The 5000-nt window shown below is 51.9% G+C and overlaps 1 non-coding gene across 1 annotated transcript in view; it reads right to left on the bottom strand.

The window, feature by feature from the left end:
* LOC126429709 (small subunit ribosomal RNA) overlaps positions 1–790 on the bottom strand; it is a 1909-nt gene extending 1119 nt beyond the window's left edge. Inside the window, exon 1 of the ribosomal RNA XR_007576992.1 lies at positions 1–790. This exon is cut by the window's left edge and continues 1119 nt beyond it. This is a non-coding gene — a ribosomal RNA (small subunit ribosomal RNA).
* Positions 791–5000: the final 4210 nt, after the last annotated feature.

Here is a 5000-nt window from a genome sequence, read left to right as displayed (position 1 = left end):
CAACGGGGTCCGCCTCGGGACGCACGAGCACGCACGAGGCGGTCGCACGCCTTCGGCTCGCCCCACCGGCAGGACGTCCCACGATACATGCCAGTTAAACACCGACGGGCGGTGAACCAACAGCGTGGGACACAAATCCAACTACGAGCTTTTTAACCGCAACAACTTTAATATACGCTATTGGAGCTGGAATTACCGCGGCTGCTGGCACCAGACTTGCCCTCCAATAGATACTCGTTAAAGGATTTAAAGTGTACTCATTCCGATTACGGGGCCTCGGATGAGTCCCGTATCGTTATTTTTCGTCACTACCTCCCCGTGCCGGGAGTGGGTAATTTGCGCGCCTGCTGCCTTCCTTGGATGTGGTAGCCGTTTCTCAGGCTCCCTCTCCGGAATCGAACCCTGATTCCCCGTTACCCGTTACAACCATGGTAGGCGCAGAACCTACCATCGACAGTTGATAAGGCAGACATTTGAAAGATGCGTCGCCGGTACGAGGACCGTGCGATCAGCCCTAAGTTATTCAGAGTCACCAAGGCAAACGGACCGGACGAGCCGACCGATTGGTTTTGATCTAATAAAAGCGTCCCTTCCATCTCTGGTCGGGACTCTGTTTGCATGTATTAGCTCTAGAATTACCACAGTTATCCAAGTAACGTGGGTACGATCTAAGGAACCATAACTGATTTAATGAGCCATTCGCGGTTTCACCTTAATGCGGCTTGTACTGAGACATGCATGGCTTAATCTTTGAGACAAGCATATGACTACTGGCAGGATCAACCAGGGAGCTGCGTCAACTAGAGCTGAGCAGCCGGCCGCCCGGGAGTGTGTCCCGGGGGCCCGCGCGAACACGCAAGCGTCCGCTCAATTATTCTGCAAACAGGAGGAGGCTGAGCTCCCCTGCACAACACACCTCGAAACCCTCTCAGGTCCCGGCGGCGCGCAGCGCCGTCCTAAGTACTTGGTCGGGTTCGAGAGAGGCGCAATCGCCCGGAGTTAGGCGAGTAGACGCTTTAGGTGCGACCACCCGTGCTCCCAACTGAGCTTGCCGCTGCCGACAGAGGCCCGGGAGCGTGCTGTCGTGGCATTGCCGGCGGGAGACAACACGCGCCACCTACGGTGACCGGCAGCTCCAACGCCAGCGCCACAGAAGGACAAAAGCCCTACTTGGGTGCCGAAGCGAACTCTCCCAGCACAGCGCACGCGCCAACACGTCCGCACAGCTGCGATACAAACCACCTGCGAGAACCGCTGGGGCGACCGAGCAGCAGACGGCGTCGCGGCGCCGAGCGCCGGGCGGCGGCGCATCCTCAGCGCACAAAGTCCTCAATCGGACCAGCACACTGCAGATGGCCACCGCGCTTCGCACCGGGCCCGCGAGGACCTACTTTGGCCGCAAGGCGCCGCGAGCAGGGGGCGCCGGCGCGCAGCTGCGCCGCCTGCCGCGTCCGTCGGCCGGCGCGCCTGCCACCGGCCGCCCCCACCAGCCGGCTGTAGCGCGTGCGCCCACGCACCGCGCTGCCAGCACGCCGGGCGGCCCCCCCTCACCGGCCGGGGACGGTCCCACCCAGCCACCGCCGCGTATCGCCTCACACCCAGATCCCCTTTCACGTTCGTGGGCATGGTGGGTCCCCTTTCACGTTCGTGGGCATGGTGGGTATCCCTGAAACAACCGGTTAATAGCTCGACCGATCGTCGCCAACACTGATTCACCTCTAGCGAGAACAACCGCACCACAACGGGTTACCGGTTGTTCATTTGCGTAACGTCACCAGCAAACGTACACGTCCATCGCCATTTGCAACGAGTATTGCATGCCTGTGTCAGGTGTCACAACACACTACGTCTGCCCACATAGACGCAACAACATGTGCACGCCTAGAGAACACGTGGAAGGTAGACCCCGTACGTATGCGGTGTCCATTGCGCGAACGACTGTCAGCCCGCCTCTGCAGCATGTCGCAGATGTGGAACGCGGTGCAACATGCTATCACGGTGTGTGAGAAGAGACGACTACGTCCGAATACACGCTCCACTACATCAACAGACTGCTCATGCTGATCGCCATCCAGGGCGTCCGTTCCTCCCACACGTCTGTATGGCGTACCACACTGCAATCCAGCTCTTATAGGGAGACGACACGTAGCTGCGTGCACAATATTTGGACTGTATGGTCCGCCGTTGCTAGGCGCTGTCGTCATACGGTCACATGGGCCACGATGTATCATTCAGTACATACGGAGCAATGTGCAGTACAGTTTGTGGGTTTTGCGTACATCGGCGGACAGGTGACAGGCCGTACCACAACGTAGGCTGAGTACGTCGGCATGCGAAGGGCATTGAACATGCAAACTTCTCACCGACCAGCTTGCGAAGGCAGGGGGGAAGGGGGGGGGGGCATGTACGTCCTGCTGCTATCCACACTACAGTGTATAGCAGGAGCATGTGGAAAGTCAGCAACACCTGCAAGGTGTTTAACATGACGCGATACACAGGGGACCGGGCAGTGCGAGTAGCGAACTATATTGCGAGGGTTGCGGTTAGGCAACACTACACTACTTTAACGGGTTGCATAACAATTACAGAGCAGGTTCAGCGACAACGTGCGTCAGGTTAAGGCGCAATATAGTTTAGGTTACGGCGCACTTTAGGTTAGGTTAAGGCACATTATAGGTTAGGTTAAGGCACAACATGGGTTACGTTAAGGCACAACATGGGTTACGTTAAGGCACAACATGGGTTAGGTTAAGGCACAACATGGGTTAGGTTAAGGCACAACATGGGTTAGGTTAAGGCACAACATGGGTTAGGTTAAGGCACAACATGGGTTAGGTTAAGGCACAACATGGGTTAGGTTAAGGCACAACATGGGTTAGGTTAAGGCACAACATGGGTTAGGTTAAGGCACAACATGGGTTAGGTTAAGGCACAACATGGGTTAGGTTAAGGCACAACATGGGTTAGGTTAAGGCACAACATGGGTTAGGTTAAGGCACAACATGGGTTAGGTTAAGGCACAACATGGGTTAGGTTAAGGCACAACATGGGTTAGGTTAAGGCACAACATGGGTTAGGTTAAGGCACAACATGGGTTAGGTTAAGGCACAACATGGGTTAGGTTAAGGCACAACATGGGTTAGGTTAAGGCACAACATGGGTTAGGTTAAGGCACAACATGGGTTAGGTTAAGGCACAACATGGGTTAGGTTAAGGCACAACATGGGTTAGGTTAAGGCACAACATGGGTTAGGTTAAGGCACAACATGGGTTAGGTTAAGGCACAACATGGGTTAGGTTAAGGCACAACATGGGTTAGGTTAAGGCACAACATGGGTTAGGTTAAGGCACAACATGGGTTAGGTTAAGGCACAACATGGGTTAGGTTAAGGCACAACATGGGTTAGGTTAAGGCACAACATGGGTTAGGTTAAGGCACAACATGGGTTAGGTTAAGGCACAACATGGGTTAGGTTAAGGCACAACATGGGTTAGGTTAAGGCACAACATGGGTTAGGTTAAGGCACAACATGGGTTAGGTTAAGGCACAACATGGGTTAGGTTAAGGCACAACATGGGTTAGGTTAAGGCACAACATGGGTTAGGTTAAGGCACACCATGGGTTAGGTTAAGGCACACCATGGGTTAGGTTAAGGCACACCATGGGTTAGGTTAAGGCACAACATGGGTTAGGTTAAGGCACAACATGGGTTAGGTTAAGGCACAACATGGGTTAGGTTAAGGCACAACATGGGTTAGGTTAAGGCACAACATGGGTTAGGTTAAGGCACAACGTAGGTTAGGTTAAGGCACAACGTGGGTTAGGTTAAGGCACAACGTGGGTTAGGTTAAGGCACAACGTGGGTTAGGTTAAGGCACAACGTGGGTTAGGTTAAGGCACAACATGGGTTAGGTTAAGGCACAACATGGGTTAGGTTAAGGCACACCATGGGTTAGGTTAAGGCACAACATGGGTTAGGTTAAGGCACAACATGGGTTAGGTTAAGGCACAACATGGGTTAGGTTAAGGCACAACATGGGTTAGGTTAAGGCACAACATGGGTTAGGTTAAGGCACAACATGGGTTAGGTTAAGGCACAACATGGGTTAGGTTAAGGCACAACGTAGGTTAGGTTAAGGCACAACGTGGGTTAGGTTAAGGCACAACATGGGTTAGGTTAAGGCACAACATGGGTTAGGTTAAGGCACAACATGGGTTAGGTTAAGGCACAACATGGGTTAGGTTAAGGCACAACATGGGTTAGGTTAAGGCACAACATGGGTTAGGTTAAGGCACAACATGGGTTACGTTACGGCACAACATGGGTTACGTTACGGCACAACATGGGTTACGTTACGGCACAACATGGGTTACGTTACGGCACAACATGGGTTACGTTACGGCACAACATGGGTTACGTTACGGCACAACATGGGTTACGTTACGGCACAACATGGGTTACGTTACGGCACAAATTAGGTTAGGTTACGGCACAAATTAGGTTAGGTTAAGGCACAAATTAGGTTAGGTTAAGGCACAAATTAGGTTAGGTTAAGGCACAAATTAGGTTAGGTTAAGGCACAAATTAGGTTAGGTTAAGGCACAAATTAGGTTAGGTTAAGGCACAAATTAGGTTAGGTTAAGGCACAAATTAGGTTAGGTTAAGGCACGATATAGGTTAGGTTAAGGCACGATATAGGTTAGGTTAAGGCACGATATAGGTTAGGTTAAGGCACGATATAGGTTAGGTTAAGGCACGATATAGGTTAGGTTAAGGCACGATATAGGTTAGGTTAAGGCACGATATAGGTTAGGTTAAGGTACGATATAGGTTAGGTTAAGGTACGATATAGGTTAGGTTAAGGTACGATATAGGTTAGGTTAAGGTACGATATAGGTTAGGTTAAGGTACGATATAGGTTAGGTTAAGGTACGATATAGGTTAGGTTAAGGTACGATATAGGTTAGGTTAAGGTACGATATAGGTTAGGTTAAGGTA

The sequence above is a fragment of the Schistocerca serialis genome, unplaced genomic scaffold (genome assembly GCF_023864345.2).
Source record: "Schistocerca serialis cubense isolate TAMUIC-IGC-003099 unplaced genomic scaffold, iqSchSeri2.2 HiC_scaffold_1029, whole genome shotgun sequence".
Taxonomy (NCBI): domain Eukaryota; kingdom Metazoa; phylum Arthropoda; class Insecta; order Orthoptera; family Acrididae; genus Schistocerca; species Schistocerca serialis.
This window is presented reverse-complemented; position numbering and strand designations above follow the sequence as displayed.